Raw genomic sequence first — 15,286 nt, 5'->3', positions numbered from 1 at the left:
TTATTTTCCGTCTTATTTAGGGAGCCCCTCATTTCACATTTTCTGATTCGCTACATGCTTAACGAAGGCCTCTGTTCTAGCAGTCTTGGTGCCAAAGAGAGCTTAAGGGGGTTCAACACTGGTCGACCACTCTCGACATGTCATAGACACTCGAGCCACGGCACGGGGGTTAAAAAGAAGGGCCCCTTCTCCCCGAGTAGTCCATGTGGCGCTGGCTACAACTCCCAAGTGCAGGAAACAAAAATACCTAACAGGAATACCCCAGAAAGTGCTGGGGAAACACCCCGCCAGTAGCGTAGTGGTTATAGCACCAGACCGGCATTCTGGAGGTCGTGGGTTCGGATCCCACCCAGCCGGCATTTTTTCACCGGTTTCTTTTCGACTCAAAAAAATTCATCTCTTTCTCTGACCCACCACAACCTCCCATTTGCTTTCCGAGGTTTTCTGGACTGCCAACCCTTATTTTCTGTCTTATTTCCCGGAGCCCCTCATTTCCCATTTTGTGATTCACTACATGCTTAGCCAGAGCCTCTGTTCTGGCAGTTTTGGCGCCAAAGGGAGCTTAAGAGGGTTCAACGCTGGTCGACCACTCTAGTGATGTCGTAGACACTCGAGTCACGGCCCGGGGGTTAAAAAGAACGTCCCCTTCAGCCCGAGTAGTCCAAGTGGCGCTGGCTACCACCCCCAAGTGCAGGATACAAAATACCTAACAGAAATACCACAGAAAGTGCTGGGGAAACAGCACCGCCGGTAGCGTAGTGGTTATTGCACCAGACCGTTTTTCTGGAGGTCGTGGGTTCGGATCCCACGTGGCCGGCATTTTCTCACCACTTTCTTTTCGACTCAAAAAATTTTTTATCTCTTTCTCTGACCCACCAGGACCTCCCATTTGCTTTCCGAGGTTTTCTGGACTGCCAACCCTTAATTTCTGTCTTGTTTCATGGAGTCCCTCATTTTCCATTTTCTGATTCGCTACATGCTTAGCGAGGGCTTCTGTTCTGGCAGTCTTGGTGCCAAAGGGAGCTTAAGAGGGTTCAACGCTGGTCGACCACTCTCGACATGTCGTAGACGCTCGAGGCACGGCCCGAGTGTTAAAAAGAAGGTCCCCTTCACCCTGTGTAGTCCGAGTGGCGCTGGCTACCACCCCCAAGTGCAAGAAACAAAAATACCTTAACATACCCGAGAAAGTTCTGGGGAAACAGCCCCGCCCGTAGCGTAGTGGTTATCGCACCAGACCGGTATTCTGGAGGTCGTGGGTTCGGATCCCACCCAGCCGGCATTTTTTCACCAGTTTCTTTTTGACTCAAAATATTCTTCATCTCTTTCTCTGACCCTCCACAACCGCCCCTTTGTTTTCCGAGGTTTTTGGACTGCCAACCCCTATTTTCTGAATTATTTCATGGAGCCCCTCGTTTCCCATTTTGAGATTCGCTACATGCTTAGCGAGGGCCTGTGTTCTGGCAGTCTTGGCGCCAAAGGGAGCTTAAGAGGGTTCAACGCTGCTCGACCACACTCGACATGTCGTAGACACTCGAGTCACGGCCCGGGGGTTAAAAAGAAGGTTCCCTTCAGCCCGAGTAGTCCAAGTGGCGCTGGCTACCACCCCCAAGTGCAGGAAACAAAATTACCGAACAGAAATACCACAGAAAGTGCTGGCGAAACAGCACCACCGGTAGCGTAGTTGTTATTGCACCGGACCATTATTCTGGAGGTCGTGGGTTCGGATCCCACCCAGCCGGGTTTTTTTCACCATTTTCTTTTCGACTCAAAAAATTCTTCATCTCTTTCTCTGACCCACCACAACCTCCCATTTGCTTTCCGAGGTTTTCTGGACTGCCAACCCTTAATTTCTGTCTTATTTCACCTAGTCCCTCATTTCCCATTTTCTGATTCTCTACATGCTTAGCGAGGGCCTCTGTTCTGGCAGTCTAGGTGCCAAAGGGAGCTTAAGAGGGTTCAACGCTGGTCGACCACTCTCGACATGTCGTAGACGCTCGAGGCACGGCCCGAGTGTTAAAAAGAAGGTCCCTTTCGCCCCGAGTAGTTCGAGTGGCTCTGGCTACCACCCCCAAGTGCAGGAAACAAAAATGCATTAATATAAATACCTGAAAAAGTACCGGGGAAACAGCCCCGCCGGTAGAGTTGTGGTTATCGCACCAAACCGGCATTCTGGAGGTCGTGGGGTCAGATCCCACCGGCGGGCATTTTTTCACCACTTTCTTTTCGACTCAAAAAATTCTTCATCTGTTTCTATGACCCACCACAACTTCCCCTTTGCTTTCCGAGGTTTTCTGGACTGCCAACCCTTGTTTTCTATCTTATTTCGCAGAGCCCCTCATTTCCCATTTTCTGATTTGCTGCATGATTAGCGAGGGCCTTTGTTCTGGCAATCTTGGCGCCAAAGGGAGCTTAAGAGGGCTCAAGTCTGGTCGACCACTCTCGACATGTCGTAGACACTCGCGTCAGGGCCCGGGGGTTAAAAAGAATGTTCCCTTCAGCTAGAGTAGCCCAAATGGCGCTGGCTACCACCCCCAAGTGCAGGAAACAAAAATACCTAATAGGAATACCCCAGAAAGTTCTGTGGAAACACGCCGCTGTTAGCGTAGTGGTTATCGCACCAGACCAGTATTCTGCAGGTCGTGGGTTCGGATCCCACCCAGCCGGCATTTTTCACCACTTTCTTTTCGACTAAATAATTCTTCATCTCTTTCTCTTACCCAACACGACCTCCCGTTTGTTTTCCGAGGTTTTTGGACTGCCAACCCCTATTTTCTGAAATATTTCACGGAGCCCCTTATTTCCCATTTTGTGATTCGCTACATGCTTAGCGAGGGCCTCTGTTCTGGCAGTCTTGGCGCCAAAGGGAGCCTAAGAGGGTTCAACGCTGGTCGACCACTCTTGACATGTCGTAGACACTCGAGTCACGGCCCGGGGGTTAAAAAGAAGGTTCTTCAGCCCGAGTAGTCCAAGTTGCGCTTGCTACAGCCCCCAAGTGTAGGAAACAAAAATACCTAACAGAAATACCACAGAAAGTGCTGGGGAAACAGCACCGCCGGTAGCGTAGTGGTTATTGCACCAGACCCGTATTCTGGAGGTCGTGGGTTCGGATCCAACCCGGCCGGCATTTTTTAACCACTTTCTTTTCTACTCAAAAAATTCATCTCTTTCTATGACCCACCACAACCTCCCCTTTGCTTTCCGAGGTTTTCTCGACTACCAACGCTTATTTTCTGAATTATTTCACGGAGCCCCTCGTTTCCCATTTTGTGATTCGCTACATGCTTAGCGAGGGCCTCTGTTCTCGCATTCTTGGCGCCAAAGGGAGCTTAAGAGTGTTCAACGCTGGTCGACCAACTCTCGACATGTCGTAGACGCTTGAGGCACGGCCCGAGTGTTAAAAAGAAGGTCCACTTCGCCCCGAGTAGTCCGAGTGGCACTGGCTACCGTCCCCAAGTGCAGGAAACAAAAATACCTAACAGGAATACCCCAGAAAGTGCTGGGCAAACATCCCGCTGGTAGCGTAGTGGTTATCGCACCAGATCGGTATTCCGCAGGTCGTGGGCTCGGATCCCACCCAGCCGGCATTTTTTCACTATTTTTTTTTCCACTCAAAAAAATTCTTCGTCTCTTTCTCTTACCCATTACAACCTCCTTTTTGCTTTCCGAGGTTTTCTGGACTGCTAACCCTTATTTTCTGTCTTATTTCACGGAGCCCCTCATTTCCCATTTTCTGATTCGCTACAAGCTTAGCGAGGACCTCTGTTCTGGCAGTCTTGTGCCAAATCGAGCTTAAGAGGGTTCAACGCTGGTCGACCATTCTCGACATTTTGTAGACACTCGAGTCATGTCCCGGGGGTGTAAAAAAGGTCCCCTTCACCCCGAGTAGTTTGAGTGGCCCTGGCTACAACCCCCAAGTGAAGGAAATAAAAATACCTTACCATAAATACCCGAGAAAGTGATGGGGAAACAGCCCCGCCGGTAGCGTAGTGTTTATTGCACTAGATCGGTATTCTAGTGTTCGTGTGTTCGGATCCCTCCCGGCGGGCATTTTTTCACCACTTTCTTCTCGACTCAAAAATTCTTCATTTCTTTGTATTACCCAACACAACCTCCCCTTTGTTTTCCGAGGTTTTTGGACTGCCAACTCCTATTTTCTGAATTATTTGATGGAGCCCCTCGTTTCCCATTTTGAGATTCGCTACATGCTTAGCGAGGGCCTGTGTTCTGGCAGTCTTGGCGCCAAAGGGAGCTTAAGAGGGTTCAACGCTGGTCGACCACTCTCGACATGTCGTACACGCTCGAGGCACGGCCCGAGTGTTAAAAAGAAGGTCCCTTTCGCCCCGAGTAGTCCGAGTGGCTGTGGCTACCACCCCCAAGTGCAGGAAACAAAAATGCATTAATATAAATACCACAGAAAGTGCTGGCGAAACAGCACCACCGGTAGCGTAGTTGTTATTGCCCCAGACCATTATTCTGGAGGTCGTGGGTTCGGATCCCACGTGGCCGGCATTTTCTCACCACTTTCTTTTCGACTCAAAAATTTTTTTATCTCTTTCTCTGACCCACCAGGACCTCCCATTTGCTTTCCGAGGTTTTCTGGACTGCCAACCCTTAATTTCTGTCTTGTTTCATGGAGTCCCTCATTTTCCATTTTCTGATTCGCTATATGCTTAGCGAGGGCTTCTGTTCTGGCAGTCTTGGTGCCAAAGGGAGCTTAAGAGGGTTCAACGCTGGTCGACCACTCTCGACATGTCGTAGACGCTCGAGGCACGGCCCGAGTGTTAAAAAGAAGGTCCCCTTCACCCTGTGTAGTCCTAGTGGCGCTGGCTACCACCCCCAAGTGCAAGAAACAAAAATACCTTAACATACCCGAGAAAGTTCTGGGGAAACAGCCCCGCCCGTAACGTAGTGGTTATCGCACCAGACCGGTATTCTGGAGGTCGTGGGTTCGGATCCCACCCAGCCGGCATTTTTTCACCAGTTTCTTTTTGACTCAAAATATTCTTCATCTCTTTCTCTGACCCTCCACAACCGCCCCTTTGCTTTCCGAGGTTTTCTCGACTGGCAACCCTAATTTTCTGAATTATTTCATGGAGCCCCTCATTTCCCATTTTGTGATTCGCTACACGCTTAGCGAGGGCCTCTGTTCTCGCAGTCTTGGCGCCAAAGGGAGCTTAAGAGTGTTCAACGCTGGTCGACCACTCTCGACATGTCGTAGACACTCGAGTCACGGCGCGGGGGTTAAAAAGAAGGTCCCCTTCAGCCCGAGTAGTCCAAGTGGCGCTGGCTACCACCCCAAGTGCAGGAAACAAAAATACTTTAACATAAATTCACGAAAAAGTGCTTGGGAAACCGCCCCGCCGGTAGCGTCGTGGTTATCGCACCAGACCGGTATTCTAGAGCTCGTGGGTTCGGATCTCACCAGGCATTTTTTCACCAGTTGCTTTCCGACTCAAAAAATTTTTCATCTCTTTCTCTGACCCACCACAACCTCCCATTTGCTTTCCGATGTTTTCTAGACTGCCAACCCCTATTTTCTGTCTTATTTCACGGAGTCCCTCTTTTCCCATTTTCAGATTCGATACATGCTTAGCGAGGGCCTCTGTTCTGGCAGTCTTGGCACCAAAGGGAGCCTAAGAGGGTCCAACGCTGGTCGACCACTCTCGACATGTCGTAGACACTCGAGTCACGGCCTGGGGGTTAAAAAGAAGGTTCTTCAGCCCGAGTAGTCCAAGTGGCGCTTGCTACCGCCCCCAAGTGTAGGAAACAAAAATACCTAACAGAAATACCACAGAAAGTGCTGGGGAAACAGCACCGCTGGTAGCGTAGTGGTTATTGCACCAGACCAGTATTCTGGAGGTCGTGGGTTCGGATCCCACCCGGCCGGCATTTTCTCACCACTTTCTGTCCGACTCAAAAATTCTCCATCTCTTTCTCTGACCCACCAGACCTCCCATTTGCTTTCCGAGGTTTTCTGGACTGCCAACCCTTAATTTCTGTCTTGTTTCACGGAGTCCCTCATTTCCCAATTTGTTATTCGCTACATGCTTAGCGAGGGCCTCTGTTCTGGCAGTCTTGGTGCCAAAGGGAGCTTAAGAGGGCTCAACGCTGGTCGACTACTCTCGACATGTCGTAGACACTCGAGTCATGACCCGGGGGTTAAAAAGAAGGTCCCCTTCTCCCCGAGCAGTCCAAGTGGCGCTGGCTACAACCCCCAAGTGCAGGATACAAAAATACCTGACAGACATACTACAGAAAGTGCTGGGGAAACACCCCGCCAGTAGCGTAGTGGTTATCGCACCAGACCGGCATTCTGGAGGTCGTGGGGTCGGATCCCAACCGGCGGGCATTTTTTCACCACTTTCTTTTCGACAAAAAAAATTCTTCATCTGTTTCTATGACCAACCACAACCTCCCCTTTGCTTTCCGAGGTTTTCTGGACTGCCAACCCTTATTTTCTGTAATATTTCACAGAGCCCCTCATTTCTTATTTTGTGATTCGCTACATGCTTAGCGAGGGCCTCAGTTCTGGCGGTCTTGCTGCCAAAGGGAGCTTAAGAAGGTTCAGCTCTGGTCGATCACTCTCGACATTTCGTAGACACTCGAGTCACCGTCCGGAGGTTAAAAAGAAGGTCCCCTTCACCCCGAGTAGTCCAAGTGGCCCTGGCTACCACCCCCAAGTGAAGGAAACAAAAATACCTTAACATAAATACCCGAGAAAGTGCTGGGGAAACAGCCCCGCCGGTAGCGTAGTATATAATGCACCAGATCGGTATTCTAGAGGTCTTGCGTTCGGATCCCTCCCGGCGGGCATTTTTTCACCACTTTCTTTTCGACTAAAAAATTCTTCATCTCTTTCTCTTACCCAACACAACCTCCCCTTTGTTTTCCGAGGTTTTTGGACTGCCAACCCCTATTTTCTGAAATATTTCACGGAGCCCCTTATTTCCCATTTTGTGATTCGCTACATGCTTAGCGAGGGCCTCTGTTCTGGCAGTCTTGGCGGCAAAGGGAGCCTAAGAGGGTTCAACGCTGGTCGACCACTCTTGACATGTCGTAGACACTCGAGTCACGGCCCGGGGGTTAAATAGAAGGTTCTTCAGCCCGAGTAGTCCAAGTTGCGCTTGCTACAGCCCCCAAGTGTAGGAAACAAAAATACCTAACAGAAATACCACAGAAAGTGCCGGGGAAACAGCACCGCCGGTAGCGTAGTGGTTATTGCACTAGACCATATTCTGGAGGTCGTGGGTTCGGATCCCACCCGGCCGGCATTTTTTAACCACTTTTTTTCGACTCAAAAAATTCATCTCTTTCTATGACCCACCACAACCTCCCCTTTGCTTTCCGAGGTTTTCTCGACAACCAACGCTTATTTTCTGAATTATTTCACGGAGCCCCTCGTTTCCCATTTTGTGATTCGCTACATGCTTAGCGAGGGCCTCTGTTCTCGCATTCTTGGCGCCAAAGGGAGCTTAAGAGTGTTCAACGCTGGTCGACCAACTCTCGACATGTCGTAGACGCTTGAGGCACGGCCCGAGTGTTAAAAAGAAGGTCCACTTCGTCCCGAGTAGTCCGAGTGGCACTGGCTACCGTCCCCAAGTGCAGGAAACAAAAATACCTAACAGGAATACCCCAGAAAGTGCTGGGCAAACATCCCGCTGGTAGCGTAGTGGTTATCGCACCAGACCTGTATTCCGCAGGTCGTGGGCTCGGATCCCACCCAGCCGGCATTTTTTCACTATTTTTTTTCGTCTCAAAAAAATTCTTCGTCTCTTTCTCTGACCCATTACAACCTCCTATTTGCTTTCCGAGGTTTTCTGGACTGCCAACCCTTATTTTCTGTCTTATTTCACGGAGCCCCTCATTTCCCATTTTCTGATTCGCTACAAGCTTAGCGAGGGCCTCTGTTCTGGCAGTCTTGTGCCAAATCGAGCTTAAGAGGGTTCAACGCTGGTCGACCATTCTCGACATTTTGTAGACGCTCGAATCATGTCCCGGGGTTGTAAAAAAGGTCCCCTTCACCCCGAGTAGTTTGAGTGGCCCTGGCTACAACCCCCAAGTGAAGGAAATAAAAATACCTTACCATAAATACCCGAGAAAGTGCTGGGGAAACAGCCCCGCCGGTAGCGTAGTATTTAATGCACCAGATCGGTATTTAGAGGTCGTGAGTTCGGATCCCTCCCGGCGGGCATTTGTTCACCACTTTCTTTTCGACTAAAAATTCTTCATCTCTTTCTCTTACCCAACACAACCTCCCCTTTGTTTTCCGAGGTTTTTGGACTGCCAACCCCTATTTTCTGAAATATTTCACGGAGCCCCTTATTTCCCATTTTGTGATTCGCTACATGCTTAGCGACGGCCTCTGTTCCTGCAGTCTTGGTGCCAAAGGGAGCTTAAGAGGGTTCAACGCTGGTCGACTACTCTCGACATGTCGTAGACACTCGACTCACGACGCGGAGGTTTAAAAAAAGGTCCCCTTCACCCCGAGTAGTCCGAGTGGCGCTGGCTTCCACCCCCAAGTGCAGGAAACAAATAAATGTCTGAACATAAATACCCGAGAAAGTGCTGGGGAAACAGCCCCGCCGGTAGCGTAGTGGTCATCACACCAGACCGGTATTCTGGAGAACGTGGGTTCGGATCCCACCCGGGGGGCATTTTTTATCACTTTCTTTTCGACTCAAAAAATTCTTCATCTCTTTCTCTGACCCACTACAACCTCCCGATTGCTTTCCGAGGTTTTCTTGACCGCCAGCCCTTATTTTCTGTCTTATTTCACGGAGCCCCTCTTTCCCATTTTCTGATTCGCTACATGCTTAGCGAGGGCCTCTGTTCTGGCAGTCTTGGTGCCAAAGGGAGCTTGAGAGGGTTCAACGCTGGTCGACTACTGTCGACATGTCGTAGACACTCGAGTCACGACCCGGGGGTTTAAAAAGAAGGTCTCCTTCACCCCGAGTAGTCCGAGTTTCGCTGGCTACCCCCCCCCCCTAATTGCAGGAAGCAATAAAATATCTTAACACAAATACCCGAGAAAGTGCTGGGGAAACAGCCCCGCCGGTAGCGCAGTATTTATCGCACCAGACGGGTATTCTGGAGGTCGTGGATTCGGATCCCACCCGGCGGGCATTTTTTCATCTCTTTCTTTTGGACTTAAAAAATTCCTCATCTCTTTCTCTGACCCACTACAACCTCCCGATTGCTTTCCGAGGATTTCTTGACTGCCAGCCCTTTTTTTCTGTCTTATTTCATGGAGCCCCTCATTTCCCATTTTCTGATTCGGTACATGCTTAGCGAGGGCCTCTGTTCTGGCAGTCTTGGTGCCAAAAGGAGCTTAAGATTGTTCAATGCTGGTCGACTACTCTCGACATGTCGCAGACACTCGAGTCACGACCCGGGGGTTAAAAAGAAGGTCCCCTTCACCCCGAGTAGTCCGAGTGGCGCTCGCTACCACCCCCAAGTGCAGGAAACAAAAAAATACCTTCACATAAATACCCGAGAAAGTTCTGGGGAAACAGCCCCGCCGGTAGCGTAGTGGTTATCGCACCAGACCAGTATTCTGGAGGTCGTTGGTTCAGATCCCACCCTGCGGGCATTTTTTCAACACTTTCTTTTCGACTCAAAAAATGCTTCATCTCTTTCTCTGACCCACTACAACCTCCCGATTGCTTTCCGAGGTTTTCTTGACCGCCAGCCCTTATTTTCTGTCTTATTTCACGGAGCCCCTCTTTCCCATTTTCTGATTCGCTACATGCTTAGCGAGGGCCTCTGTTCTGGCAGTCTTGGTGCCAAAAGGAGCTTAAGATTGTTCAATGCTGGTCGACTACTCTCGACATATCGTAGACACTCGAGTCACGACCCTGGGGTTAAAAAGAAGGTCCCCTTCACCCCGAGTAGTCCGAGTTGCACTGGCTACCCCCCCTCCTAAGTGCAGGAAAAAATAAAATACCTTAATATCAATACCCGAGAATGTGCTGGGGAAACAGCCTCGCCGGTAGCGCAGTGGTTATCGCACCAGACTGGTATTCTGGAGAGCGTGGGTTCGGATCCCAGCCGGCGGGCATTTATTCACCACTTTCTTTTCGACTAAAAAAAATCTTCTTCTCTTTCTATGACCCACTACAACCTCCCCTTTGCTTTCCGAGGTTTTCTTGACTGCCAGCCCTTATTTTCTGTCTTATTTCAGGGAGCCCCTCATTTCCCATTTTTTGATTCGCTACATGCTAAGCGACGGCCTGTGTTCTGGCAGTCTTGGTGCCAAACGGAGCTTAAGAGGGTTCAACGCTTGTCTACTACTCTCGACATGTCGCAGACACTCGAGTCACGATCCTGGGGTTAAAAAGAATGTCCCCTTCAACCCGAGTAGTCCAAGTGGCGCTGGCTACCCCCCCCCCCCCCTAAGTGCAGGAAACACTAAAATATCTTAACACAAATACCCGAGAAAGTGCTGGGGAAACAGCCCCGCCGGTAGCGCAGTATTTATCGCACCAGACCGGCTTTCTGGGGGTCGTGGGTTCGGATCCCACCCGGCGGGCATTTTTTCATCTCTTTCTTTTCGACTCAAAGTATTCTTCATCTCTTTCTATGACCCACTACAAGCTCCCCTTTCTTTCCGAGGCTTTCTTGACTCCCAGCCCTTATTTTCTGTCTTATTTCACGGAGCCCCTCTTTTCCCATTTTCTGATTCGCTACATGCTTAGCGAGGGCCTCTGTTCTGGCAGTCTTGGTGCCAAAGGGAGCATAAGAGGGTTCAACGCGTGTCGACTACTCTCGACATGTCGTAGACACTCGACTCACGACCCGGAGGTTTAAAAAAAGGTCCCCTTCACCCCGAGTAGTCCGAGTGGCGCTGGCTTCCACCCCCAAGTGCAGGAAACAAATAAATGTCTGAACATAAATACCCGAGAAAGTGCTGGGGAAACAGCCCCGCCGGTAGCGTAGTGGTCATCGCACCAGACTGGTATTCTGGAGAACGTGGGTTTGGATCCCACCCGGGGGGCATTTTTTACCACTTTCTTTTCGACTCAAAAAATTATTCTTCTCTTTCTATGACCCACTACAACCTCCCCTTTCTTTCCGAAGTTTTCTTGACTGCCAGCCCTTATTTTCTGTCTTATTTCACGGAGCCCTTCATTTCCCATTTTCTGATTCGCTACTATTTAGCGAGGGCCTCTGTTCAGGCAGTCTTGGTGCCAAAGGGAGCGTAACATTGTTCAATGCTGGTCGACTACTCTCGACATGTCGTAGACACTCGAGGCACGACCCGGGGAATAAAAAGAAGGTCCCCTTCACCCCAAGTAGTCTGAATGGCGCTGGCTTCCACCCCCAAGTGCAGGAAACAAATAAATGTCTGAACATAAATACCCGAGAAAGTGCTGGGGAAACAGCCCCGCCGGTAGCGTAGTGGTCATCGCACCAGACCGGTATTCTGGAGAACGTTGGTTCGGATCCCACCCGGCGGGCATTTTTTCACCACTTTCTTTTCGACTCAAAAGATTCTTCATCTGTTTCTATGACCCACTACAACATCCCCTTTCTTTCCGAGGTTTTCTTGAATCCCAGCCCTTATTTTCTGTCTTATTTCTCGGAGCCCCTCTTTTCGAATTTTCTGATTCGCTAAATGCTTAGCGAGGGCCTCTGTTCTGGCAGTCTTGGTGCCAAAGGGAGCGTAAGAGGGTTCAACGCTTGTCGACTACTCTCGACATGTCGTAGACACTCGAATTACGACCCGGGGGTGAAAAAGAAGGTCCCCTTCACTCCGAGTAGTCCGAGTGGCGCTGGCTACCAACCCCAAGTGCAGGAAACAAAAAAATACCTTAGCATAAATACCCGAGAAAGTGCTTGGGAAACAGCCCCGCCGGTAGCGTAGTGGTTATCGCACCAGACAGGTATTATGGAGGTCGTAGGTTCGGATCCCACCCGGCGGGCAATTTTTCACCACTTTCTTTTCTACTCAAATAATTCTTTTCTCGTTCTATGACCCACTACAACCTCCCCTTTCTTTCCGAGGTTTTCTTGACTCCCAGCCCTTATTTTCTGTCTTAATTCACGGAGCCCCTCTTTACCCATTTTCTGATTCGCTACATGCTTAGCGAGGGCCTCTGTTGAGGCAGTCTTGGTGCCAAAGGGAGCTTAACATTGTTCAATGCTGGTCGACTACTCTCGACATGTCGTAGACACTGGAGTCACGACCCGGTGGTTAAAAGAAGATCCCCTTCACCCCAAGTAGTCTGAGTGGCGCTGGCTACCACCCCCAAGTGCAGGAAACAAATAAATGTCTGAACATAAATACCCGAGAAAGTGCTGGGGCAACAGCCCCGCCGGTAGCGTAGTGGTTATCGCACCAGACCGGTATTCTGGAGAACGTGGGTTCGGGTCCCATCCGGCGGGTATTTTTTCACCACTTTCTTTTCGACTCAAAGAATTCTTCATCTCTTTCTATGACCCACTACAAGCTCCCCTTTGCTTTCCGAGGTTTTCGTGACTGCCAGCCCCTATTTTCTGTCTTATTTCATGGAGATCCTCTTTTTCCAATTTCTGATTCGCTACATGTTTAGCGAGGGCCTCTGTACTGTCAGTATTGGTGCCAAACGGAGCTTAAGAGGGTTCAACGCCGGTCGACTACTCTCGAGATGTCGTAGACACTCGAGTCACGACCCGGGGGTTAAAAAGAAGGTCCCCTTCACCCCGAGTAGTCCGAGTGTCGCTGGCTACCACCCCCAAGGGCAGGAAACAAAAAAATATCTTCACATAAATACTCGAGAAAAAAGCTGGGGAAACAGCCCCGCCGGTAGCGTAGTGGTTGTCGCACCAGACCGGTATTCTGGAGGTCGTGGGTTCGAATCCCACCCGGCGGGCTTTTTTTCACCACTTTCTTTTCGACTCAAAAAATTCTTCTCTTTCTATGACCCACTACAACCTCCCCTTTCTTTCCGAGGCTTTCTTGACTCCCAGCCCTTATTTTCTGTCTTATTTCACGGAGCCCCTCATTTCCCATTTTCTGATTCGCTACATGCTTAGCGAGGGCCTCTGTTCAGGCAGTCTTGGTGCCAAAGGGAGCGCAACATTGTTCAATGCTGGTCGACTACTCTCGACATGTCGTAGACACTCGAGTCACGACCCGGGGGATAAAAAGAAGGTCCCCTTCACCCCAAGTAGTCTGAGTGGCGCTGGCTTCCACCCGCAAGTGCAGGAAACAAATAAATGTCTGAACATAAATACCCGAGAAAGTGCTGGGGCAACAGCCCCGCCGGTAGCGTAGTGGTTATCGCACCAGACCGGTATTCTGGAGAACGTGGGTTCGGGTCCCATCCGGCGGGCATTTTTTCACCACTTTCTTTTCGACTCAAAGAATTCTTCATCTCTTTCTATGACCCACTACACCTCCCCTTTGCTTTGAGAGGTTTTCTTGACGGCCAGCCCTTATTTTCTGTCTTATTTCACGGAGCCCCTCATTTCCAATTTTTGGATTCGCTAAATGCTTAGCGAGGGCCTCTGTTCTGGCAGTCTTGGTGCCAAAGGGAACTTAAGAGGGTTCAACGCTTGTCGACTACTCTCGACATGTCGTAGACACTCGAATTACGACCCGGGGGTGAAAAAGAAGGTCCCCTTCACTCCGAGTAGTCCGAGTGGCGCTGGCTACCAACCCCAAGTGCAGGAAACAAAAAAATACCTTAGCATAAATACCCGAGAAAGTGCTTGGGAAACAGCCCCGCCGGTAGCGTAGTGGTTTTCGCACCAAACCGGTATTCGGGAGGTCGTGGGTTCGGATCCCACCCAGCCGGCATTTTTTCACCGGTTTCTTTTCGACTAAAAAAAATTCATCTCTTTCTCTGACCCACCACAACCTCCCATTTGCTTTCCGAGGTTTTCTGGACTGCCAACCCTTATTTTCTGTCTTATTTAACGGAGCCCCTCATTTCCCATTTTCTGATTCGCTACATGCTTAGCGAGGGCCTCTGTTTTGGCAGTCTTGGCGCCAAAGGGAGCTTAAGAGGGTTCAATGCTGGTCGACCACTCTCGACCTGTCGTAGACACTCGAGTCACTTCCCGGGGGTTAAAAAAAAGTCCCCTTCACCCCGAGTAGTCCGAGTGGCCCTGGCTACCACCCCCAAGTGAAGGAAACAAAAATACCTTAACATAAATACCCGAGAAAGTGCTTGGCAAACAGCCCCACCGGTAGCGTAGTGTTTATTGCACCAGATCGGTATTCTGGAGGTCGTGGGTTCGGATCCCACCCGGCCGGCATTTTTTTCACCGCTTTCTTTTCGACTAAAAAAATTCATCTCTTTCTCAGACCCACCACAACCTCCCCTTTTCTTTCCGAGGTATTCTGGACTGCCAGCCCTTTTTTTCTGTCTTATTTCACGAAGCCCCTCATTTCCAATTTTTTGAATCGCTACATGCTTAGCGAGGGCCTCTGTTCTGGCAGTCTTGGCGCCAAAGGGAGCTTAAGAGGGTTCAACGCTGGTCGACCACTCTCGACATGTCGTAGACACTCGAGTCACCGCCCGGGGTTTAAAAAGAAGGTCCCCTTCACCCCGAGTTGTCCATGTGGTGCTGGCTACCAGCCCCAAGTGCAGGAAACAAAAATACCTTAACATACCCGAGAAAGTGCTGGGGAAACAGCCCCGCCGGTAGCGTAGTGTTTATTGCACCAGATCGGTTTTCTAGAAGGCGAGGGTTCGGATCCCTCCTGGCTGGAATTTTTTAACCACTTTCTTTTCAACTCAAAAATTCTTCATCTCTTTCTCTTACCCAACACAACCTCCCATTTGCTTTCCGAGGTTTTTTTACTGCCAACCTCTATTTTCTGAATTATTTCCCGGAACCCCTCATTTCCTATTTTGTGATTCGCTACATGCTTAGCGAGAGCCTCTGTTCTGGCAGTTTTGGCGCCAAAGGGAGCTTAAGAGGGTTCAACACTGGTCGACCACACTAGTGATGTCGTAGACACTCGAGTCACGGCCCGGGGGTTAAAAAGAAGGTCCTCTTCAGTTCGAGTAGTCCAAGTGGCGCTGGCTACCACCCCCAAGTGCAGGATACCAAAATACCTAACAGAAATACCACAGAAAGTGCTGGGGAAACAGCACCGCCGGTAGCGTAGTGGTTATTGCACCAGACCGGTTTTCTGGAGGTCGTGGGTTCGGATCCCACGTTGCCGGTATTTTCTCACCACTTTCGTTTCGACTCAAAAAATTTTTTATCTCTTTCTCTGACCCACCAGGACCTCCCTTTTGCTTTCCGAGGTTTTCTGGACTGCCAACCCTTAATTTCTGTCTTGTTTCATAGA

General features: G+C 49.9%; 1 non-coding gene across 1 annotated transcript; it reads left to right on the top strand.

The window, feature by feature from the left end:
- The first annotated feature begins 12,778 nt into the window (after nucleotides 1-12,778).
- On the top strand, nucleotides 12,779-12,851 carry Trnat-ggu (transfer RNA threonine (anticodon GGU)). The gene has a single exon. It is a non-coding gene; the product is annotated as a tRNA-Thr (tRNA).
- Nucleotides 12,852-15,286: the final 2,435 nt, after the last annotated feature.

Source organism: Haemaphysalis longicornis, unplaced genomic scaffold, assembly GCF_048455015.1.
Source record: "Haemaphysalis longicornis isolate Haplotype H1 unplaced genomic scaffold, Haemaphysalis longicornis Haplotype H1 scaffold_11, whole genome shotgun sequence".
Lineage (NCBI taxonomy): Eukaryota > Metazoa > Arthropoda > Arachnida > Ixodida > Ixodidae > Haemaphysalis > Haemaphysalis longicornis.
This window is presented reverse-complemented; position numbering and strand designations above follow the sequence as displayed.